Below are 26,120 nucleotides of genomic sequence, written 5' to 3'. Positions count from 1 at the left end.
GGGAACGGTGAGTTATTGTTTAATGGGTATGAGTTTCAGTTTTACCAAATGAAAAGACTTACGGAGATGGATGGTGGTGATGGCTGTACAACATTATAAATGTATACTGTATACTTAAAGGTAGTTATGATAAATTACATGTTATGTATATTTTGTCACAATTTAAAAATTGAAAAAAAAACCCACTGATATCAATTCAAGTTTGTCTACTAAAGGGAATGATCCATTGATTGTGTTAAAGGAAGATGGCCAAAGGAGTCAAATACTAGAGGAGGGGAATGGAATACACAAGGGCAGTCTCTGATTGAAGGAGGGACACTTCTGCTATCACACTGCAGAGAGGTAGGAAAAGATGGGTGTACCAGCATGGTGATAAATTTGGTGGTGAAAATGTGAGGGAATTATCATCACCTGGATTTTTTTTCTACATATAATGTAAGGGAGGATGTCATCTGAGAATAAGGAAGGAGGGTAAGAGATTTGCAGAGAAGAGAGAAGGGAGACAATAAGCAAAATATGTCAGTCTAAAAGTCAGTCTAAAAAGGACAAATACGGTATGATTACACTTATATGAGATTCCTAAAAAGAGTTAAATTCATAGAAACAGAAAGTAAAATGGTAGTTTCCAGGGGCCAAAGGTAGGGAGGAGTAGGGAGTTATTGTTTAGTGGGTATAGAGTTACAGTTTTCCAAGATGAGAAAAGTTCTGCAGATGGATGGTAGTGATGGTTGTATAACAATGTGAATGTGCTTAGTGCCACTGAACTGTAGTCTTAAAAATGGTAGAAATGGGTTGCCTGGGTGGCTCAGTCAGTTAAGTGTCTAACTTTTGGTTTCAGCTCAGATCATGATCTTATGGGTCATGGGACTGAGCCCCACATTGGGCTCTGCACTCAGCAGGGAGTCTGCTTAAAGATTCTCTCCCTCTGTCCCTTCCCCAACTCTCTCTTCTCCCTCTTCTCTCTCTCTCTCTCTCTCTCTCTCTCTCTCTCAAATAAATAAGTCTTGGGGCATCTGGGTGACTCAGTTGGTTAAGCATCTGCCTTCCGCTCACATCATGATCCCAGGGTTCTGGGATCAAGCCTCATATTGGGCTCCCTGATCAGCAAGGAGTCTGCTTTTCCCTCTCTCTCTCTGCTACTTCCCCTACTAGTGCTCTCTCTCTCGCAATAAATAAAATCTTTTAAAAATTAAATAAGAAATGCATCTTTAAAAAATGGTTAAGATGGCAAATTTTATGTTATGTATATTTTACTACAATTTGAAAAAAAATTAAGCAAAAAAATTAGCCATAGGAATATCTTTTAATGCTGGATGTTTTAATATCTTTTATTAATATGAACACAGTTTTAACCAGGGCTATCTTCTCCAAGACCATTGGGGATCACTTAGGAAAGAGAGATTTGACTTTTTGCTTAAAATATGGTACCGCACTCTCCCCAAAAGGGTATTTCTAACAAAAACTGTCTACCCTAGGATTACTTTGTCCCTTGGGGTTTGTTACACATAGCAGATTAATTTAAAAGATTTTTCTAAGATTCTGATGGTTGTTTCTAATCAGAGCTTTGTATGGGCACTGATCCATAATATCTGCTTTTATGCTTCTGACCAAAATGCTCCTGAGTGGAAAGTTCTATCCTTCCCCTCCATTCCCACAGGAAAAATTGCTGCACTGTGAGCTACTACTGAGGTTGAGAAGCCACTTGGGAAGGATTTACCTTCCCAAGGTAAAACTCTGCATCTTGTCCAACATTAATACAAGATGTAAATAACAGGAGAAACTGTGCAGGAAGGAGAGGAGAGAGAGTATATGGGAACTCTCTGTACTCTTGACTGATCTGCTATAAACCTAAAACTGCTAAAATAATAATAATAATAATAATAATGTCTATTAATTAAAAAATTAAAACTCTGCATCTTAAATTCTTTGAGTTGTTGGTGTAGCATTCAGTCTTACTGGTCTATTTGTATTGATTTACTTGTTTATTATAAGTATAAATGATGCTTTCTTATTAAGGAAATATAGTCTCATTTAAGCATGCAATAAATCTGGCCATAAATTTAAGGATATTTTGTGAGCTAGTCACCATTCCAACCATACTTGAACATTGGGGAAGGAAAAAAGGAAACATCATTAGATGCAATCTGTATGTATTATAAGCCCCTAGTTTCTGCTCCTGGTTACATTGAAAACCCCACATTTTTAACACATGGCTTTCCTTCTCTTGTACCACTGAGACAAGCACACATAGACACACTAAGGCCCTTGTCCATAAAGACAGTTAAATATTGGAAAAAGGAGGAGATTTTTTTAAACGTTCTTCTCAACATTACTTAAAATGGAAATAACAAGCTTATACCTCAAGCTATGATGGAGTAGCTGGTATCAGACTAATTCTGCTGCTAAAAACATCTACAAAAGCTGGCCAAAACAATATACACATACACATACATACACACACACACACATACACACATACACACACATACTCACCAGCTGCTTGATGACATTGGAGAACAACCGAAACAATTTGAGGAACTAAGATCCCAAAGAACATTAAGTGTTTCCTGAAGCAAACCCTCTGGCAGGATCACATTTTCCCATGGGGACATTTATTGATATACAATGCAGAGCCAAATAGTAATCAGCAGTCTCAGTGGGCTGGAGATATAAAAACTGAGATTCAAGGACCACTAGGAGGAGGGGTTCACTAAACACCAGGCTTTCAACTGAGACTCTGGGAGATCCATGACCTGTGATTAAGAAGAAACTAGAAACAGGATTCAGAAACAGGGGTGCCTGGGTGGCACAGTTGGTTAAGTGTCTGACTTTTGATTTCAGCTCAGGTCATGATCTCATGGTCATGGGATCAGGCCCCAAATCAGGCTCTACACTCAGCTGGGAGTCTGCTTGGGATTTTCTCTCTCCCTCTGCCCCTCCCTGCTTCTCAAAAAAAAAAAAAAAAAAAAACAAATATATCTTTAAATTAACAAAGAAAGAAAGAACAAACTAGAAATAGATCTGCCTAACCTGGATCAAAGTGATCTCTCCTTGCTCTATCTGGGAAAATTAAATCCTCTCTGAAGGGAAATATCATCCAGAGGCTCTATAATTTTTCAAATATAATGTTCAGCATTTAATGGAAAATGCCAAACAGTCCAGAAAACAGAACCAAATAATAGAAAACCAAGAGAAAAACAGACAGTAGAAACAGATCCACAAATGATCTGGAGTTAACACACATGGGCTTTCAACTTAACAGCTAACAAAATACTTAAACCAACAACACTTCACAAGAAAAGAAGAATAACTAAGTGGCCAAGAAGTATATGAAAAAAAACTCCAAGTCATTAATCATCAGAAATGCAGGGATGCCTGGGTGGCTCAGTGGTTGAGCATCTGCCTTTGGCTCAGGGAGTGATCCTGGGATCCAGGATCAAGTCCCGCATCAGGCTCCCTACAAGGAGACTGCTTCTCCCTCTGCCTGTGACTCTGCCTCTCTCTCTGTGTTTCTCATGAATAAATAAATAAAATATTTATTTTAAAAGGGAATGAAAATTAAAGCCACAACGAGGTAACACTACAAATCTTCCAGAATGGTTAAAAAAATTAAAATATTAAATGTTGGTAAAGAGATAGAACAATTTGTACTTTATAAATTGCTGGTATAAATGTAAATAGACGCAAACATGTTGGAAAACTGTTTTGTGTAAATTACAAAAATTAAACATACATATACCTTATGACTCTGTAGTTCCACTCCAGGGTATGTACATAATGAAAACGAACATTTATGTCAGCCAAAAGATAAAAGCCAAGAAGATTCACAAAAATTGTATTTATAACAGCGCAAATTATAAGTAGCCCAAATGTCCATTAACAATGGTATATCCCAAGGTAGCATATTCATCCAATAATATGAGACAATGAACAAGAACAAACCTCATCCACATGACCCATGATCATAAAGGTCATAAACATAATACTGGGGGAAGAAAAGAAAGAAAAAGAGAGAACATGCTGAATGATTCTACTTATGTAATGATAAAAACTAAGTAAAAGTAGCCTATGGCAATAGAGCAGATAATGATCAAGGGAGGCACAAGTCAGACTTCTGATGTGCTGCTAATGTTCTATTCTAGTTCTGAGTGGAGATTAGAAAAGTGTGTTCATTTTGCGAAAATTCTACAAACTCTACACTTAAGATTTGTGCATTTTGGTGTATATGTGATATACTCAAATAAAAAGTAACCAAAACATGGAGTCAGAAATACATGTTAGTTTGGGCAACTAAACATTCCCTGTCAGTGGAGGCAGAGGGACCCTGAACTGGAAGGTTCCGAAGACAGCTTTTACCTGTGACGCACTGGTCCTTGCACCGAGCAGCAGCTGTCCTTCAGGGCTGTCTCCCCACTCTCTCGTTAGCCCATCCACCTTCCACAACCAATGTGGATTTTACAGCAAGTGGTTACAGTTGTTTTATCAATTTAATCCCCAAGTCAACATATCCAAGATCAAACTCTTCACCAGCTCTTGCTTCTCCCTTAAGGCATTTCTTCCCGGGTTCCCTATCAGAGGTAAGAGGATGCTCAGCTTCCTGCTGCTTAAGGTGAGACCTCACCCCTGAGCCACCACTGTGTAGCTAGTTCCTGGAGCTTCCATCTCAGAACTCTTCCTCAGGTCCAAGCCCTCTTCTCCAGCCACGTTGCTTTCATTTGTCCTCTTTTATTCACTCATTCGTTCTTACATTAATCTAATGTGTATTTGTGCAGTGGTTAGTGCCTGCTAGGTCCTATGAGAGGGGCTGAGGAGGGTGGAGGCAAGTCAGATAGGGTCTCTGACAACCAAAGCCCTAGACTTTCACCTCCAAGTGCTTCCTATGCAGATGAGACTTCTTGCACTGTCTCACCAACAAGTTTCCCTCCCCACTTTGCTCCCCATTCTGCCCTGTCACCAACTCACAACTCCTTTCTCCAACACACGTGCCCTTTACACTTTATCTAAGCAAGACAAGCTCATTAAAGGAAATTTTGGAAACGATGTAAAATAATAAAAATAGACCCTATCATTCATATTCTTAACACTCAAAGATTTTTAATCACATGACTATTTTCTTTATCATTTTTAAATGATGACTGTCTTTTTAGTGTACAAGTCTGATCACTACCCTCTCTTCCCAGGAGGAACCGAATTAGTCTGTTGCCTGTGAGACAGTGGTCACGGGCTGCGGATGTCAGGTGTCCTGTGGCATCCCGTCTCTGCTTGCACCATTCCCTATGCCTACAGTGCTCTTCCTTCACCTCTCCAGCCTCAAAAACTCCCACTCATCTGCCGTGGCCAGTTTCAAACTTTACTTCTGCTAGGCCGTACTCTGACACCTGTCACAAGGTACTGTGGTTGTGGGGAAGGTAGCAGAGCTGTCAAGAATATTGACCCTGGAATGAAAGCACCTGGGTTCAAGTCAGATCTGTGACTTCCTAGCCGTGTGACTTGGGCCACTTATTTCATCTGTCTTTGCCTCATTCTCATGTGTAATAGGGGGGAAAATGCTAGAATTCCCCACATAATATCTGTGTGAAGATTAAATAAGATGAAAAAAAATAAAAATAAAAAAAATAAAAAGATTAAATAAGATGACCCTGTCAAAGGTCAAAGAATCTAGCACAATGCCAGGCACATAGTAAGTTCAGGGAACGTGTGGCTTATTATGATTGTCAGATGTCTGTCTCTTCCCCCTGGACTCTGCACGTCCCCCAGGACAGATTCCTTTTTTTTATCTGTGTACCCCTGACCCCATGCTCAGTTTAAAGTGCTTTATGAATGTTTGAAGGATGAATGAATGACCTGCCAAGTCTTGACATGTTCTCTTGCTATACATATACCTTCATGGTGAGAAATCAAAAAAAGGACCAGGAAGATGGGGAGAAAGAGAAGAATAAAGGAGATATAAGAGAAGGAGGAGGAAGGAAGAGGAAGCAGAGGAGGAAGAAGAAGAAAATAGTAATGGACTGTCATTGTTAATAATGGTTATTTGACACTTGTGTGCCCAGAAAACAGGCATCAATCACAGCACCCCAGCCTGTGATGGCCTCTCCTGCTGCTGATGCTTTGGAGTCCAGGAAGATGTTGGTCCTTACACTTGATGCAAAGTTCAACATTACATTCGGGCTCCTGGGACAACTGATTTGTCACTGCTCAGAGACAGTCCCAGACAGGTCCCTGATAGAGTACCCCCAAGTAGACCCCCGAAGGTGACCTTAGGAGACAAGGACTGTACAGGGCCAACCCAGGTCATCTGAGGAGGAAGATAGGCATCGTCTCATCCCCCAATTCTCCAGGACAGATGTAGCCCTGCATGAGCGGAATATTTCAAGGTTCCCTTGTAGCTGAGGCATCTTGGCAAAACCTGTGTCTACTGACTCTAGATATACTGGCTTCTACTTCTATTCTAGAGTCAGTGATAAATCCCCAAGAACTCATTAGTGGTTCCTAGCACACATAAAAGTACAGAAAGCCTTTGTTTTGCTGATTAGGGAACCTACATAAATTTTTAACTGATTATTAAGAAATAAATGCCAACCTTTGCAGAAAAACACATTTTTCTCTGTCTCTGAATACGAAGGAGGCCTCTGGGGCCTTCACCTCGGGAAAGGCCTGGTGGTTTCACCCCAGCCGTGGGGGCCAGCTCCACCCCCACAGCTGTTTCCAAGGGCAGTTCACTCATCAGCAGAGGCCCCAAGTCTCGGAGTGGAGGATCATGGCCCTCGTGAGTCAAATCCCACACAGAGAACACACGCCTTCCTAGTGGCTGGCAGCATCACGGGCCTGCAGATTTTTGCAAAGTGATTAAATCATGAACTGGGAAATCAGTTAGGCCTGAGTTTGAATTCCAGCTGCAGCACTTACTAGCTATGTGGCCAAGGGCAAGTTGCTCATCCCTCTAAATCTGACTTTCCTCATTTGTGAAGTGGGAATAATAATAGCATCTACCCTTCAGGGCTGTGGGAGGCCATTAAATACCCAAAGGGGAAAAAATGGAAAGTGTGCAGATAATGCACAATAAGGAGTCAGGATAGTACTTGGTACACAAGTCATGCTCAGTCTGTGATAGCTTATTATTACCATTATTTAGGGATCACTTTCTCTGCTTCCCGATTTTGTTCTGCAGCATTTCCACTGAGAGAAAGTCAAAGCTGAGGCTGAGGATGCTGCACAAAATTTAGAATAACAGCTAACCTTTAGGATGTTCCAGGCACTGTATGGGTGGTATTTACGGATTTTATCCAGTTAATCCTCTCAACATACGTACACTACCATGAACCTCGTTTTAGAGAGGGGTGTACAAGGCCCAAAGAAGTTCCCTTACCTTGGGGAAGGGGTGAGGAAGAAAAGAAATAGCCTGGTGGGCTGAGGAGCAAGGGGCGGTGGGGGCACGGGGAGACAGGGGAGGGGAGGAGGGGGTCTGGGAAAAACTGAGGAGGAAAGGACAGGAAAGAGTAGGCGTCTCTGTGGGTTATGAATTGGTTCCCTCTAATGTTCTCTCAGAGACAAAAGTTACAATTGGAATTCCTTTTTAATTAGTAGCTCCATTGTTAGGAGACCACCGAAGTTCACAGGGCACAGGAGGGAAGTACCAGAATTGGAAGCCGGTCTCCCCCAACAGCAGAAACTCCTGTGAAAGCCCAGGTGAAGGCCCTCAAGGCGGAAAGCATGGCGGCCTGCACCACAGGGCACACCTCTAGTCAGGGGAAGAGCTAACCGAGGCCTGCAGAGATCCAGCTCCGCTTAACCACAGTGATCCACCCCCAGGTTCCTCCCAGGGCACAGCTCCTTCTCGCTCTTTCCCTTTTTTCCCTCTCTTTAATAAGGAACGTGTGACTCAGAGGTTTAATGAGTTACCAGGAGAAGTTAACCAGAAGGGAAGCCCATTGAGTAAGCGCATAATTAAAACTGTGAATGGACAGAGGAATACAATCACTGTGGGGGGGGGTGGTGGTAGGGGGGAGCACACAGGAATGACTCAGGGCTCCGGGTGCTTAGGAAAGGGCCTCTGGGACTTAAATTATTTCTGGAGGTGATCTGGAACTTGAAGGAAAATTCTGGAATCCTTTCACAGTCAGAAGAGGTAGGCTGCCTGGACCTCTCCCTCTCCCTCCCTGAATGATCTAGACTGGTGGCCAGGACTCACTCCCAGCAGAAGCTGAACAACAGCTAAGGCTGAAGTCATCAAGGGACTCATTACCCTTCCAATGCTAACACCACAAGGCTTTAATGTCAATAACCTCCCTGGTGGAGATAAGTCTCCTGCAGATTATAACAGGAGAAGGTGAAAAAAAGGTAGCATCACGCTGGATTTTCACTCTTTAGCCCAAACCCAGGAAATATTTTGCTTGGCTGGGGAGAGGCAGTAAGGAAGACAAGCGTGTGCGGCCTTCAGGGGAGGAAGGCTGGGCTGTTATGGTTCACAGAAGTCCACACGCCAACCTGCAGCCGATTACCCATTTGTGTGTGGTCAGAATTAGAAATGAAACAGTCCAGGGGGCTCTGAGTTCTTAGGAGAAATGCAGGCTGATCCTAATCAAGAAATACAATACTCCCTGGGTCGGGATCTCTGTAAAACAACAGCAAGAGTAAGGACACTCTGCCAATGAATCCATTCTGGGAGTTTCCATAACTACAGCCACTCCGGGTCAGCCATGCTAATGGACCAGCGGTACAAATTTATGCCAAATATCAACTGTCTTGTTTCCATACAAGTGTGCTTTCTGCTTCAAGAGGGCCAAGGCTATCTTATCTCTCCCCCCAGAATACAGAGGCAATTACTTTGGCAACGTGGAGAGACACGAACAACCCCAAAGTATTTCCGCCAATGGAAGCAGAAAGAGGTGTGGGCCCAAACATTATGTATGGAGTTTGAATTCATTTTCGGGTTTTGTTGACTATAGGAATATATAATATGTAGGTTTTGAACAGCACTGGAAAAAATCATGGAAGTGACGACATGAACCATGAAGAAGAGGGAACTGAAGCTGCTTCTGCTTTGGGGTCTTATTCACAGACATAAATTTTCCCAACTCCTTTCTCCACGCTGCAGGCTGATGAGGAGTGAATCACTTGGGTGGCCTAAGCAGTCTTACAAGCGGTGGAGAAGGCACCTAAAACTTTCTTCTAGTCAAAACTGTATGTTTAATTTTATAAAAGAAACACACACACGTACAACTTAAAAGGAAAATTCATATACGAAATTAATGATATTAGCGTAAAAGAATTCAATGATTTATTTTTCATCTTTACTCAACAAAACGAGAATTATTTATGTTTTTTACCATACTTGCTAAAAATCTACCTCCCACTAATCTGTAAGCCACTATAAACAAAAGTTCAAAGAACCACCCTGTGCCCGAAGAAGACTTAGTTTTGCCAGAATAATCTTTATGCAAATGAGTAGAAGTACATTTTGTCAAATAAAGTGGAATACAATCTAAAATTGTGACTATGTTAGTCCTGACCCAGTCCCCAAACACTGCTAAATACGTAGGTATGAGTTTCTCATCACGAGTTGTCAATAAATAGAAACAAATTCAGCCTTAGTCAGAGACAGCCGAACAGAGTGTGGGCTCTGGGGCCAAGCCACTTAGGGTCAGGTCCTGGCTCCCACATATAGAGCTTAGGCAAGTGAATTAACTTCTCGAGCTAACTGCGTCCTTGATGTCCCACTCAACGCAAAGGCATCTGGGAGAGCTCCATCATCCAAGGACAAATTGGGCAGAGGAGAGCAAAAGTTCAAAATGCAATGATCCCTATTGTCCAGGTTGGACACAAAAAGAAAACTTAGAACTCCAGTGGAGGAGGATGACTTCAGAAGGGTTTGTTCATGGTCCAGATCTATTCTTAGCTAAGGAATAAGATGAATACCTAAAAGGTTATAATGCAATGCAAAAGCCTCCCAGATTTTGCCAGCTGAGTGTGAATCACTCCCTGAGTCAGGACAGGACAACACGCCGGCTCCTGTCCTTGAACGGTACGTTACCTGAGTCAGAGCCTATTTTGAAAAGCTAAAACTGATCTACATCTGGCATTTCAAGGGCAAGCCAATTCACCCACATGCAATCGACCACAGGTGGATTTTTCTTCTATTCATAGATATCCTAGAAATAGGTCTGCAAACACAGAGGAGGCAACACGGTGCCACGGGAATGGCAGGTACAAACTCCGCAACCACCACTTACTAGCTCTGAGCCCTTGAAAAAAATGTTAACCCCTGTGAACTTAACATCTCTCGTCTGGAGAATGGGTGGCATAGAAGGCTGCCGGCTTCGAGGGGGGCCCAGAGCAAGAATGCAGCTGGTTCATAAATGGAGCAGCCTAAATGGCAGGATGGAGGCCCCATAAGCTCTCGCAATCCACAGCTTCTCCAGCCTCTGCACCTGCTGGGCATTCAAGCTGCCGGCTGCAAAGGCCACTACTGAGCCCCTGCTACGATACATCCTTAGAGGAGACCGGCGAGCTAGCTGGCCATGAGTTGATTCCCTTCCACCCTATAAAGGGCAGTGTTTCATCTCGATTAGGACTGACAAATATTTGGGGTGTAGATCTGTCTGTCTTGCCTGTGGGCCTCGGCCACCAGGACTCACAAAGTCTTCACTTGGCTGCTACTGCTGAAATTCCAATCAATTCACTTTGGACTAAGAAATCCATTTTGCAGCAAAGAAGGTGCACATGGGCAAGGACCGTGCAACCCAGCGGTCCTACGACTTAACAGACCACTCAGAAGCTGCTGGCTTTGCCTTCAGACCAGGGCGTGATCCTGGAGACCCAGGATCGAGTCCCACATCGGGCTCCCTGCATGGAGCCTGCTTCTCCCTCTGCCTGTGTCTCTGCCTCTCCCCTCCCCACCCCCGTGTCTCTCACGAATAAATAAATAAATAAATCTAAAAAAAAAAAAAAGGATGAAGAAGCTGCTGGCTTGACAAAACATTGGAAGGACCTTTTGAAAGCACAGCTAGGGAGTGAGTATGGACAGAACACCTCGCACAGGTGCAATGCAGTCCTCTGAGTAGCAGCATAGACTCCTGATGTAAAATCAAGAGCTTTATATGAGGCTCATTCCCAATAAATAGAATACATAGGTCTGGGAACAAGCGGGCAGGGGGCCTGGGAGTGGCCTCACTCACTATTAATCCCAGTGTCACTGGAGAAATTTGTGTTTCTTACACTTGATACCTTAGGCTCTGTAGGTCTAGAGATGCTTCCAACTTAGGGCATAGATTTTGTTAAAATTAAAGATGTAGCTGCTGCCTGCCTAGTTACTGTAAGTTCCTCATCCTCATAGCAAGCAAAGAAGTAGAGCTAGTCTTCTGGGCAGGTGGGTTTGACCATTACCATCATGGGGAAGTGGGGGTCCTGCCATATAACAGGCAGGAAAGAATACAGATGACATGTCACTGATTTGACAGGTGATCCTCTGGGGTGTGTCTTGGTATTTCAGTGCCCAGTTTTAACTGTAAACTGGCAAATGCAACAACCACAGCCTGGTAAGGACGTGGTAACCGGGGACGCAGACCCCTCAGGGATGCAAGTCTGACTCAGTCCTAACAGAAGTGAGAGCCAAGGAAGGAGATTCTAGAAACAGCAGCCAACAAGGGACATGATGTGTAGCAGTTATGGCCTCGGAACCAGCTGTAACAGTGGGACTGTAGTTTGTCCCATTAACACTGAAATCCTGACCAAGAAGAATCCTAAAGAAGTTGTGGGAGGATGGAGGAAGTTTAAAGCAAGAAATAAGTGGATCTGAGAAGTACAGGGGGTGAACTGCAGCAGATGTTATTGGCATTCCACTCAGGTCCCCATTTACCGGGCAGGTGTACCCATCCTCCTCTTAACTGCTGCAGGTGTTGGCTGCTGTGGCTCACACCTGCACTCCTCTCTGGAGGATTCTTCTTAGCCTCCTAAGAGAGCAGTCTAATCTAGAGATGTGTCTCCACCTCCCCCCAGGGGTACCTGTAACCTGCTAATGCAGGGGGATAAAAGGTCAACCCCCTTGCCTCCAGGCAGGAAAACCTTTGTGGTACAATCCCCCCTGTCCAGTTCCTTATGGGATTAAGTGGTCTTAATCTGCTCAGGCTGCTATAACAAAACATCATAGACCACACAGCCTATAAACAACAGAAGTTTATTGCTCCCAGTTCTGAAGTTTGAGAGCAGGGTGCCAGCATGGTTGAGTTCTGATGAGAGCTGTCTTCTGAATCACAGAGGGCTGTCTTCTTGGACCCTTGCATGGTGGGTTTGCATGGTGAGGACGACTGCAGATCTCTCCGGGCCTCTTTTATAAGGCCATTCTCATTCATGAGGGCTCCACCCTGATGATTTAATTACCTCCCAAAGGCCTCAGCTCCTAATAGAATCACATTAAGGGTTAGAATTTCAACGTACGAATTCTGAAGGGGAAACAAACATTCATTGGGTAACACTGGCTGAAGCCAGACTTCCAAGACCACACCTTTACCTAGTTTCTCCCTGTCCTGTGTTGTTGCTCTTACTCCATTAGGGGTTTTCCATAAAATCAGTTCCTCAATGAATATTTTGCATATACTCACATCCAGGCCATGTTTCTAAATACCCAACTTAATCCACTTACCCAGGATACATTTTTATGCATCCACTGTGTTTACAACCCCATATAATATGCTAAAGGTATGAGAGCTTGAGTTTTTGTTCAGCAAATACCCACTCTCCTCCCCTTCCACTGTGAGCAGAAAATCCTTCCATGCCTCACTGCAACCAACTGTATTTTTCAAAAAGGGCTACCACACTATTTCCCATCCCTCATGCACTTCTCTCGAAGTGACCTTAACACCCCTCTCATAGAGTGTTGGGATCTGTGTCTCTTCCCTTGAAAGTGGCTTTTGCGACTGCTTCAATCAAGAGTGGTGAAGTGATGCTATGTAATTTCCAAAGCTGGTCATAAAAGACAATGTAGCTTCCACTTGGTTCTCTGAAACAACTATACTAGAGTTCTCAACCACCTTGTATGCTGACAACCCTAGAGCCACCATGCTGAGTGAAAGCCCAAACAAGCCCACACAGAGTGACCACTGGAGAAGTGAGAGAACAGTGGGGAGTCCTGGAAACACTGGTCAGCCTCCTGCGATGCCAGCTCCAACACTCACCTGACTGTAACTTCACAAAAGACCTGATGCGCGACTGCCCATCTGAGCCCTTCCTGAGCACCTGACCCAGAGAAACCGTGAGAGACCATAAAATAATTGTTATTGTTTTAAGCCACTAAGTTTCAGGAAAACTTTTGCCATGGCAATGGTAACCAGGACATCTACTGTGATGTTGAGCTTTGCCAATGGAATTTGTATCCTGTACGTTTGCCATCATCATGAGAAGAGCATGTCTTAGGTATAAGCACACCACTCATGCAGGAAAAGTAAAAGACGTGTGTAGCAAGAAAACCTGCGGCCAGCCCAGATCAGCAAACCTTCGTCAAACTGACTTTCAAGATGAATGAATGAGAAATAAATGCTTATAGCTGCATGTCACCAAGATTTTGTGGGATTTTTGTTGTTGTTGTTGTTGTTGTTGTTGTTATGTAGCATTATGGCAATAACTGACCCAAGAGGAAAGATGAAAGCATTCCCTGTGCCCGAAGATAGGATATTTCATAATTTGTAATTAAGGAGGCTTTATGATTATTATCAATAAAAATAATGAAAACAGCAGCATTATCCAATAACATCTTTATCCTGAAATTTTAATATTCTTCTCTCTTCTTTCTTAAGCCCAATTAGTGATACTGTTCCTTTTTCTGAGGCCCTAAAGACATATGACAAATGACCTCATGGGCTTTAATTAATCAGCCTCTACAGAACGAAATGCTGTCACGTGCCTTGCATGACTCAAAAAGAAGACAATGGATAGATAGAAAATCTTCCCAGCAATTCTCAGCTAGAATGAGAAGCACCAGAAGCCAAGAATTAGTTTATAAGTCCCTTGAGATAAGAGATCAAGAATCTTATCAAAAAGGGAATGGGTAGTAATCCATCCAAACAGTGTATTAGGGTTATAAGTAAAAAGGCATCAAGAGATCCATTTAAGCCAGGAATATAGAAAATAAACTTTAATCCAAAAGAATAAAAACAATAGATATTTACCCACAGACACTCAGGACCACAGTGAGAAGCCATGAAAAAGACAGAGGAGCCAAGGCCCAGTTCTCCAGATCCAATCAAACTTCAAGGCCAGGCCTTATTGAGGGTTGCTCTTGGCCAAAAGGGCTGGGCTTTCCTGGGTCCAACGATACAAAAGAATGTTTGAAAATAACTGACAGTATATGAGGAATAATTATTACCTAGTGCCTTTTTTAATTTGATTGGGAAAGGAAATTTCATACCAAACTACTCAATGAATCATCTTTTGATTTTAATGTTAATCTCACAAAACACTTGTCATTTGTGAAAACTGTCCTTACTAAGTACCCCCTGGGGCTTCACTAGACACTGAGTATATGAAAGTTATGCATCTTTCTCTGGGCCATAAGGTATTCCAGTATCCCAAAATGGGATACTGGAATTCTTATTCAACTTTGAATGGCATTAGGGAGACTGATGAGTCTATATTCAAACTTATTTCATCACACTAACCAGACTGGCAAAGGTATTAAGAATATCAAAACATCTTAGACAACATTAAAAATCTTCTAAGAGAGGGGCACCTGGGTGGCTCAATGGTTGAGCATCTTCCCTTGGCTCCGGTAGTGATCCCGGAGTCCTCCTCTGTAGGGAACCTGCTTCTCCCTCTGCCTAGGTCTCTGCCTCTCTCTGTGTGTCTCTCATAAATAAATAAAATCTTTTTTTTTTTTAAGTCTACTCAGAGAAAGATGAACTTGAGTTCAGTCTAACTCAAGTATTTTATTACTACCACCCTAGACATTGAAGCACACAAAACCCATTGTTGCAGGGTTTCTCAACAACAGCACAGTTGACATGTTGAGTCAGACAGCTCTTCATTGTGGGCACCTGTCCTGAGCACAGCAAGATGTTTATTTAGCAGCATTCCTGGCATGTACCATCAAGATGCCAGGAAAATCCTGCCACCACCACCTCAGTTGTCATAACCAAAAACATCTCCAAACATTGCCAAATGTTCCCTGGGTGGCAAAATCACTCTTAGTTGACAACCATGCACTATCGCAGTCTAGTCTTAAAGGGCCAGCTCCTGAAGGATGAAAGAGAAACAAAGTCTTTGAGAAACAAAAGTCAATGTGACAAGGTTATATTATATCAAGGGTTCTCATATTTTCCTTCTATCTGGTAGATTCAAGTTCATAAGCATGGCACTGCCATAGACATATTCAGATTCTGACATAATATGACTATAGGTTAAATGCAAAACTCCACCAGTTTATTCTGACCCAAGAAAGAATACTGAAGTGCACATGACTGAAAATTATGGATTATTGTTATGGACTGAATGGTGGTCTCCTCTCCCCACCTAAAAAGAAAGATATGGTGAAGGCCTAACCTCTGGTACCTCATAATGTGACCTTATTTGGAAATAAAGTCTTTGGGAATTTCATCAAATTGAGATAAGATCATCAAGGTGGAGACTAATCCAATATGGCTGACATCTTTATAAAAAGAAGACATTGGGGGCACCTGGGTAGCTCAACTGGTTAAGTATCCAACTCTTTATTTCAGGTCAGGTCATAATCTCAGGGTCCTGAGATAGAGCCCTATGTCAGGTTCCACAGTGGGCATGGAACCTCTTAAGATTCTCTCTCTCCCTCTCACTCTGCCCCTCCCCTCCCCCCACTTGCATATTCTTTTGCTCTCTCTCACTCCTAAAAATTTTTTTTAAAAAGGAGACATTTGGACATAGAGACATGCACCAAGGGAGGGCTGTGGAAAGAGTGGAATGGTGCTACCACAAGCCAAGTTAACATCTGGAACTACTAGAGGCTGAAAAAGGTAAGGAAGTGTCCTCTTCTACAGACTTTAGAGGGAACATGGCCCTCTGGACTACTTGATTTTGAACTGTTAGCCCCCAGAACTATGAGACAATACATTTCTGTTGTTCTAGGCCACCTGGTTTGTGGTCCTTTACTACAGCAGCCCTAGGCAATTAATAGATTTAAACTAGGAAAACTTACTAAATTTATTTTATTTTTAAAAACTAGTAAGTTCCAGGGCACCTACGTGGCTCAGTCAGTTAAGCATCCGACTCTTGGTTTTGACTCAGGTCGTGATCTCAGGGTCGTGAGATTAAGCCCTGCATAAGGCTCTGTGTTGGGCATGGAGATTGCTTAAGATTTTCCCTCTCTCCTCCCTCTGCCTCTACCCTACTTCCCCAGTCAAGCTCTCTCTCTCTCTCTCTCTCTCTCTCCCTCCCTCCCTCCCTCTCTCTCAAAAAAAAAAAAAAAAAAAAAGACACCAACAAACTACTGAGTTCCATACAAAAATCTGCATACAGATGTTTATAGCTTTATTCATAACTGCCAAAACTTATGGAAGTCATCAAAATGTCCTTCAGTAAGTAAATGGATAAACTGTGGGACATCCAGACAACAGAATGCAATCAAATATTAAAAAGAAATGAAATAAAGGTTGCGGACGGGGAGGTGGGTGGGAGGATAGGGTAACTGGGTGACAGGCACTAAGGAGGGCACTTGATAGGATGAGCACTGGGTGTTCTACTATACGTTGGCAAGTTGAATTTAAATAAAAAAATAAAAGGAAATAAATAAGAAATGAAATAAAAAGAAACGTTACAAAAAGACATAGAAGAACATTAAATGCATATTACTCGGTGAAAGAAGCCAATCTATAAAGGCCATACACTGTATGATTCCAACATTCTGGAAAAGGCAAAACTATGGAGACATTAAGAAGATCAGTGGTCACCTGGAGCGGAGAGAGGGGAGATGAACAGGTGGGGCACACAGGATTTTCAGGGCAGTGAAAATACTCTGTATGATACGATAATGATGAGTAGGTCATTGTACATTTGTCCAAACCCACAGAACTACAACACCGAGTGTGAGCCCTAAGGTAAACTACTATAGTTTGGGTGATTAAAATGTGTCAGTGTTGGTTCATCCTTGGTCACAAATGTACCACTCTGGTGAGGGATACTGATAATGGGGACAGGGATATATGAGAAATCTCCATACCTTCCTCTCAATTTTGTTGTAAACCTAAAAGTGCTCTTAAAAAAAAAAAATAGTAATCTGAAAACACCCACATTCTACTAACTTGTAGTAAATTACCTATAATGTGATCACAACTGATCCAAGGCACCAATGAGTCACAACACAACAGTGAAAACTGCCACAGCACAGGATATTCCGCTTTGGATCTCTGAAAAATTAGAGGTAGAACTTATAAAAGTCATTCATTTGGACCACATTAATTCGGAATCAATAAAAATGTATATAAAGGTAGTCCAACTACAAATGGCTCATCACTTCCCACAGGGCAAAATCCAAAACCCTTAAGCAGAGCACAGAAGCCCTTTACAACCTGGTCACAGCCCTTCTCCCAGGCTCATCTTTGCCAAATCCTATCACACCTGTCCTGTTCCATGTGGAGCTGATCCAAGGCCTCCCAGGGATACGGAGAAAATAATCATGTTTGAGGCTTCACCAGGGTAAAGAGACAAAGATCAACAAACTGGCAAACCTGCACCTATTCAAGGCACCCCAGGACACCACAGCACCCTACTCCATTCGGAAGTTCTGCTTTAATTCACTACGATCCTTCCTGCCTTTGTTTTCACACCACAAAGCCCTGCCTCTCCAGTTCACCACTCCTCCACCTCCCAAGCTGTTATTTATCCTTCAAAACCCAGCTCACTCACCATGTCATCTGTGATTTCGTTCCCATCTCTCCTCTGCTATACTCGCGCTGCACTCAGTACAGCCCTGTGTCGTGGCCCTTGCCATCATGCTGGATTGCCATTGCAGCAGCTCCACCCACAATGCGATCTTCCGGCCGGGCGGGGGGGGGGGGGGGGGCGGGGGGGGGTCCAGGGACTACTAGCAACAAAATAAGTCTACACTGATTCAACAGATATTTATCGGCCTCCTATTAGAGATAAAGCACTGGACCAGTTGTAAGGATCCAAGGGTGACCAAGGACAAGGGAGGGTCTTTGGCCTCCTGGAGCTCACAGGCCAGTGGGATTAATGGACATTCAACCACCACTCACACAATTCATTATTTAATTACAATGGTAGGGCATGTCTCAAAAGAAAAGTACAGGCATCAATGAATGCATATAATAAGTGGATCTGATCTATTTTGAGAGTCAGGGAAAACTGCCTTCAAGGGATGACACATAACAGATAAGCCCTGAGATATACATAGGAATCAACTAAGTGAAGGGTTAAATGTGTGGGAAAGGAGCATTCCATGTTCCAAACCAAGCATTCTGGTCTGAGATCACATCCATAGGATCTGTCATCCAGGGAGACCCTAAGTAAATGTTTATTGAATTAAATTGTTTTTAAGTTCTGAGTACCTTAACCACTTTGTTCCTAAATGAATTCCTCCAAATAATAATTTAAAAATCCTTTTCAATAATTCAAATATATTTATTGAAACATAATTATATGCAAGTATCTAAGCACTCAAGACAAAAAGACAAACAAGACTTTCCCAGGTGAAGGAGACAGAAGAAAGTGTTGTGTTGTTTTTTTTTTTTAAAGATTTTATTCATTTATTCATGAGAGACACACAGAGAGAGGCAGAGACAGAGGCAGAGGGAGAAGCAGGCTCCATGTAGGGAGCCCAATGTGGGACTCAATCCCGAGACTCCAGGATCAGGCCCTGGGACGAAGGCGGCGCTAAACCGCTAGGCCACCCAGGGATCCCCCAGAAGAAAGTGTTATAAGCAAAGTAGAGACCCCAGGAAAATCATGGAGGCTAGAGAGCCCACAGTGTGGTCTGGAAAGAATGTGGAACTTAGTTCAAAAGAAGCAAGAGGCCTTAGTAAGGGATAAAGAGATTGAGGTATTTGTTATCAATTGCTGAATAAGAAATTATCCCCAAAGCTGAGAGGTTACAACAACACACATTTATTATGTCACAGGCTCTGTGGGTCAGGAATCTAGGCAAGGCTTATTAGCTGAGTCTTCTTCACTAGTTTCAGGGTCTCTCACAGACTGCAATCAAGGTATCTCCTGGGGTCATAGTCATCTCAAGGCTCAACTGAGACAGGAATTGCTTCCAAGATCATCCGCTGGTTTTCAGCACTCATAGGATTCATTTCCTCATGGACTGTTGGACTGAAAGACTCAGTTCCCTGCTGACTGTTGGCTAGAGGCCATACTCAGTTCCTTGCCATGTGGGCCTCTGTAGTATGGCAGCTGGCTTCCTCAAAGGCCATGAGAGAGAGAGAGAAGAGAGAAGAGAGAGAGAGATTGCAGACAAAACAGAAGCCATAGTCTTTTGTAACCTAATAATGGAAGGGATATCCCATCACTTTTGCCCTATTCCATTCATTGGAAACGAGTCATTAGGTCCAGCCCACGCATAAGGAATAAGAGGGAGTGAAGGTCATTGGGGGTCATCTTAGAAGTATGTCGAACACAGTGCCATACCGTGTAGGGTCTTGAATGCAGTGAAGGGAACTTGTATTTTACCAGGTCGTAGGATGTCAGTGAAAGTTTAGGGGCACAGAAGTGACATGACCAGAGATTCTCCACAGGAAGATCATTTTCATAGATTACACAATGCTGTGGATGATGGATTGGAAGCAGAGAGTGTGACTGGAGTTGGGGAAACCAACTAGGAGGCCAACACTCTAGATAGTGAAGGCCTAAAGCACTACCTACCTTTAACATACATCATATGTTATAAATACAAAAACCTCATGAGCTAATCAAGTCACCTACTGTCAACTGTCCCCATTTCATAGGTAAGGAAATTAAGGGTTTGAGGTTAAACAACCTGTTAACCAATATTGAAAAGAAGGCCAGAATGCAAAGGAAGAGTCTGTTAATGCTTGGCAACTGTCAGGCTGTGGGGCAGGGTTGGGGTGCAGAGGGAGAAGAAAAAGAAGGACTTGTCAAAGCTTCAACTTTTCCAACAAGGATAAATAGGAAGAATGTGGTTCACCAAAATCAAAAGGCAGGAAGCAGCATCGGTATGGACACAGGACGAAGGATAATGGAACTTGGGAGTCTGTAGCACTGAGGAAACAACCAGGTTGACAAAGGTGCATCCCTTGGAAATGCCAATCCGGAGTTGGGGTGAGGGGAATGTCCACATGGGAATGTCAATTGAAGCCATGAGAGTGCACGGAATTTCTAGAAAAGAGAGAAGGAAGAGAGGGCAAGGGACAAAGTCATGGGACTTCCTACTTCTAGAGAAGTAAGAGTAGGAAGGACAGGAGGCAAAAGTGGGGAGATTAAGAAGAGAATCAAGAAGCCCCAGTTTCAGGAAACCCTGAAAAAGAAGACTCCAAGGGAAAAGTGGGCCACCAGAACGAAATGCAGTTGTGAGCCTGGAAGACAGTGACAGAGGAGGTCACTGAGAAAATCATCCATGCCACCTGAAGGAACCTCCACAGAAGAGGGTGGAAACTAGATCACGGCTCAGGAATGAAGGCATGTGAGGTGTGGACAGACCAAAAATGAGTGTCTTCAGGGAAATGGGCAGCAAAGGCAAGAGTGGCCTAGGGTAACCACTGGAGAAGGGGACAGAGGACAGCCCTGAGCAAGGCTACAGCAGGGGATGAGGTTGGGGATGGGGCACTGGAAGAAAGTCCAAGTACAAGAGAAAAGAAAGGACGATGCCCATTTGTAGTGTGAGATTCCCACGGGCTCAGGCAAACATAAACATACTGACAGGATTTCAGACTAGAAGGAACAGAAACCATTGGGATTTCCTATTCCCGACTCCTCAGTTACTGCCACCTGCTCCTCTAAGCCCATCTCATGACCAATGGCTCCACTTCATCCCTCCCCTTCCCTTCCTAAACCTCCTCTAGGCCAGTTTGCACACTCGGTTTCAGGGTGCTGTCACACCTGAGCCCACCCCACCCCACCTCACCCCTACACGTACTGTACCCTCTGGCCATTCTGAACCTTGTTCTTTCCTCAAAGATATGATGCTCTCCCCTCTGGCCCTTGGGGTGTCCTGTATGCTGTGTTCTCTGCTTGGAATACTCTTCTCACACCCCGTCTTAACATGACCAACTCCTTATTCTTCAGATTTCAGCTGAGACGTGATTTCCTCCAGGATGCCCTCGTGGCACCCATGTAATCCCATAGGACCATAAACTCTGTACTGTAATCGCCTCCTTTCTCGTTGCCCTTCTACAGGATTGGCAGTCCTTCGAGAGCAGAGGCCATGCCTGTGTTATTTACCATGGCCTCAGTATTAGACACTTGGTATCACTACCCTAAAAGGAAGCCCTAGGACATCTGTCATTATCTCCACACAGCCTGCCAAACAGGATTGAGGCCCACCTTCCCACCACTGCTGATGGCTCTCGGCTGACTCCACTTCTAGGCACTGCTCTGGACTGCAAGGGCTGCCTCCACCACATTCCCGGGGGCAGTCCTGGTGCCCACTGACTAGTAGATACAGGGGGATAAAGGCCCGTCCCCTTATCTCTACTCTGAGAGGCCATCCTGGTCCCCGAGCTTCCCGTGAGATCAGCCACAGCCTCAGTTGGGACTCCATCCCAGCTCAGATTCCCCCTCCACCCAGTCCTGCCTCCCTCATTCTCCCACTGCGGTGGATCCAGAGAACATTTCTTTTTTTTTTTTTTTAAAGATAATATTTATTTATTCATGAGTGACACACAGAGAGAGACAGAGACACAAGTAGAGGGAGAAGCAGGCTCCCTGTAAGGAGCCCAATGTGGGACTCGATCCCAGGACCCCGGGATCACAACCTGAGCCAAAGGCAGATGCTCAACCGCTGAGCCACCCAGGCATCCCCCAGAAAACATTCCTAAATATGCCTCATGCCTGTGAATCTCCCTGAGACAAGTGGATAAACAGAAATGAATTTTGGCCGAACCACTCCCCAACACAAGTCTCCTGCTATAGTATTTCTAGGCCTCTCCGGTGGCACAGGTAGACACCGACTGAATGAATCAATGTGGTTGTTTGGTCCTTGAATTCTTCTGGTGACTCTCCCCACACCTCTGGTGAGTGATTCCCATGACTATATTTCTTTGGAAGTGAGAAAAATCGATTTAAAGAATTTTCATCATTTTTCCAGCTGGTCCGTTACAACACGTCCATCCGAGCCAGCGTAAGTGAACGCCGCGGCTAGCTACTGCTAGAAGGGAAAGCGGATTGCCAGGGCTTGTTTTCCCACAATGTGTCTTTAGACCAAGTGAGTCCAAACTGGAGGCCGAGAGTCCCCAAGCAGCGAGCACGCAGACCAGGACCTGCTGCCAACACAGACGCTCTGTGATGCCAAATGTCCAGTGAGAATCATGCTTCGGCAAGAACTGACCCGTTGGAAGTGGATGAACCCACAAGGCCGTGTTCGGAGAGGAAGGGGCCCTACTGCGGGCTTCCAAAGTGGCGAAGGGTTCAGAGACCATCAGAAGCCCAGGCGGACCTGGCCAGCCCTCACCGGAGGGTGACCTGTCCTCCTGCTGGAATCAGCAGGTGCCACCCTCGGAATTCCAGGTCGAGAGCAGTGAATTCAGCCACCTGGTTGATTCTCTCTTTGAGGTCAGCCATGCTCACCTCTGTATCAATAATGCTCTCACCTCTACCCCTGTGATCGCAGCTATGACCCATGGAGAGAAATGGAAAAGGAAGGGGAAGGTCATGTTTTGTGTGTGTCCAGACCAAGTGGTGACTGAAAGCGCACCTTCCATCTGAGGATCTCTGAACGTTTACAGCGTAATTCATTCATGCCCACCACTCCCCTCTAAGGCATGACAGTTCACCCTCCCCAGATGGAGAAACCTAAGGCCCAAGAAGGCAAGTCACTGGCTTCAGTGAAGCCAAGGGATACCAGGAACCCAACTGGGCAATCCCACCTCAGCCTGCCTGGCAGGGCCTGCCGGTTCCAGAATGCTACCCCCAAACCAGGCAGCCAAGGGCCCGCTAAACCTCTGGTTTGTTCTCATTCTCATTCTAAGAATTCTCACCTGTGCATGTTACTACCTCTTTCCTTGCATCCTCCCACAAGTGTCATTTCCACCTCTTGCTCTCTTGCAGGTAAGCAAGGTCATCAAAATGTACGGGAAAGTATTTGTTTACAAGCATTTCTTAGAAACTCCAATTCAGACTGTATCTTAAGTTATTTCTCACGGTAATGCAAAACTACTGGTAGGGACAGAGGCTTACTTAAGATGTAATTAGTAAAATTAAGATGAGATTATGCCGGCAGAGGGTGGGCCCTGGAGCCCGTATGACTGGTGTCCCTACAAAAGGGGGAAATCTGAACACAGATGGTCGCACAGGGACAAGGCCACGTGAAGACAGGAGCTTGTTGGCACAGCCAAGGAACTGCCGGAAGTAGGAGGGAGGCCTAGTGCCTTCAGAGGAAGCACTGACCCTACAAACTCCTCGATTTTGGACTTCTGACCCCAGAACCGAGAGACAAGGTCTTGTCGTTGTCGTTCTAAGCTGAGCCACCCACATTGTGGCGCTTTGTTACAGCAGCCCTAGCAAACGAATAGCGCCCAAGTTCATGGCTTCCGAACCCTTATTGCTCACAGCCCATCTGCTCACAACCACAGGGGACAGGGGATAGGGGAGCTGAGCAGTGGGAAGGAGATGGGCATAGGGTGTGTTAAACTAGGCAGCGTGAGGAGGGAGAGGGGAGAGGGAGAGAGCACGAAAATGAGACAGGGAGCTCAGGGCAGGACCAGGCAGGGACCGAGTGAGAAGGAGCCCCTCCCAGGGGACTCCACAAGGCAGAGGCTACAGCTGGGTCTTCCCAGCTTTGTGTGAGCTGCCACCTGCTGTGACTTCCCGCCAAGCCACCATCGCTTCGGCTGCCTTCCTGCCTTCCTCTCTCAGCCTCAGGTGGTCCCTGCCTGCCAGCAGGGGGAGGAAGCAGGCGCAGGCCAGGCGGTGAGCACAGCTCTCCTGCAGCTCCCAGGCTGAGCAGGAACAGAGGAGTCAGACCAGGCAGTTCAGGAAACCAAGTGATACCCAACCCACTCATCATACCATGTGCAAATAAAAGACAGGTCTCTGGGGTCATGTATTTGTTAAGAACCTACAATGTCCAGAGACTGCATCGTGGGGGGGACCAGATGCTGTCAATCTCAAAGCATAAGGGACAAATTCCATAATTCCTCCCACCAGTGAGGGAAAACAGTGGGACGCCCTGCTGTGCCTGTCCCATTGTCTGCTTCCTCCAGCAATCCGGCTTTCCTGACCCCATTCTGGGCCGGACATCTCACGCGGATGCTTTAGCTCTAGAGTCAAATTTTAGAAGCATGGGAAGATTTGGGGTTATGAGCAACATGTAACTGATGAATAATCACACGCAGTAGCACACCAGGGACTCAAGAAGAAAAAAAAAAAAAAAACCTCATTGTACCATCAGTAGGAATGGCTCTGTAGTAAAGGAGATGAACAGCTCCTTCTCAACACTGTGTCTGATGCATTTCTCCTAAGAAGACCTACACGTGGCCAACAAGCACATGAAAAACGCTCCACATCACTCGCCTTCAGGAAAATACAAATCAAAACCACCATGAGATACCACCTCACACCAGTGAGAATGGGGAAAATTAACAAGGCAGGAAACCACAAATGTTGGAGAGGATGTGGAGAAAGGGGAACCCTCCTGCACTGTTGGTGGGAATGTGAACTGGTGCAGCCACTCTGGAAAACTGTGTGGAGGTTCCTCAAGGACTTAAAAATAGACCTGCCCTATGGCCCAGCAGTTGCACTGCTGGGGATTTACCCCAAAGATACGGATGCAGTGACACAAAGAGGCACCTGCACCCCAATGTTCACAGCAGCAATGTCCACAATAGCCAAGCTGTGGAAGGAGCCAAGATGTCCTTCGACAGATGATGGATAAAGAAGATGTGGTCTCTGTATACAATGGGATATGGCTCAGCCATCAGAAGAGATGAATACCCACCATTTGCTTCGACGTGGATGGAACTGGAGGTATTATGCTAAGTGAAATAAGTCAATCAGAGAAGGACAATCATCATATGGTTTTGCTCACATGAAGAATATAAGAAAAAGTAAAAGGGATTATAAGGGAAAGGAGAGGAACTGAGTGGGAAAAATTAGAGAGGGAGACAAACCATAAGACTCCTGACTCTGGGAAACAGACAAAAGGTTGTGGAAGGGGAGGCGGGCAGGGGGGTTGGGGTGACTGGGTGGCAGGCACTGAGGAGGGCACTTGATGGGATGAGCACTGGGTGTTATACTATATGTTGGCAAATTGAACTTAAATTTTTAAAAATTTTAATTAAAAAAAAAACTGGTGATATTTTAATTCCATTTTTTTTCCCCATTACGACTCATGCTATGTCTTAACTCAGCCTTTCAGTAAGGCACAAAGGAGTCTATTAGATGGGGGGTTCTCAACCTTTATGGCATCCCAAGCTGAGAAATATGACCCGCCCCACTCCCTGGTCAGCAGCCAGGATACATCCCAGTGGTGTTATGGGCTAAACTGTATTCCCCCAAAACTCATATGCTGATGTCCTAGCCTTAATGTGACTGTATTAGAAGACAGCGCTTTGAAAGAGATACCTAAGGTTAAATGAAGTCACAGGGACTGGGGCCCTAATCCAATAGGAGCGACATCCCTAGAAGAAATGGGTAGGGAATATCAGAAAGGGAGACAGAACATGAAGACTCCTAACTCTGGGAAACGATCTAGGGGTGGTGGAAGGGGAGGAGGGCGGGGGTGGGGGTGAATGGGTGACAGGCACTGAGGGGGGCACTTGACGGGATGAGCACTGGGTGTTATTCTGTATGTTGGCAAATTGAACACCAATAAAAAATAAATTTATTATTAAAAAAAAGAAGATGATGAACAGACACCGAGGATGCATGTGTGCAGAGGGAAGGCCGCGTGAGGACACAGCCAGAAGGTGGCTGACTGCAAGCAGAGGAGATTGGCCTCAGGAGAGTCCAAACTTACTAGCACCTTGCTC

General features: G+C 44.6%; 1 protein-coding gene and 2 long non-coding RNA genes across 9 annotated transcripts in view; 2 read left to right on the top strand and 1 right to left on the bottom strand.

Moving 5' to 3' along the window:
• Positions 1 to 10,947, top strand: part of LOC144281766 (uncharacterized) — a 34,424-nt gene extending 23,477 nt beyond the window's left edge. Inside the window, exons 5-7 of one of the 5 annotated variants that reach the window (XR_013350163.1) lie at positions 216 to 342; positions 4,550 to 4,609; positions 5,181 to 10,947. This is a non-coding gene — a long non-coding RNA (uncharacterized LOC144281766). The remainder of the gene's footprint in view (positions 1 to 215; positions 343 to 4,549; positions 4,610 to 5,180) is intronic. The other 4 variants (XR_013350160.1, XR_013350161.1, XR_013350159.1 and 1 more) reach the window with 4 other exon arrangements.
• HIVEP3 (HIVEP zinc finger 3) overlaps positions 1 to 26,120 on the bottom strand; it is a 457,232-nt gene that overhangs the window by 390,016 nt on the left and 41,096 nt on the right. The gene's annotated exons all lie outside the window — the stretch shown is intronic.
• On the top strand, positions 15,600 to 24,548 carry LOC144281770 (uncharacterized). The gene is made up of 3 exons (XR_013350167.1): positions 15,600 to 15,678; positions 15,869 to 15,974; positions 22,241 to 24,548. It is a non-coding gene; the product is annotated as an uncharacterized LOC144281770 (long non-coding RNA).

This window comes from Canis aureus, chromosome 13 (assembly GCF_053574225.1).
Source record: "Canis aureus isolate CA01 chromosome 13, VMU_Caureus_v.1.0, whole genome shotgun sequence".
Classification (NCBI taxonomy): domain Eukaryota; kingdom Metazoa; phylum Chordata; class Mammalia; order Carnivora; family Canidae; genus Canis; species Canis aureus.
This window is presented reverse-complemented; position numbering and strand designations above follow the sequence as displayed.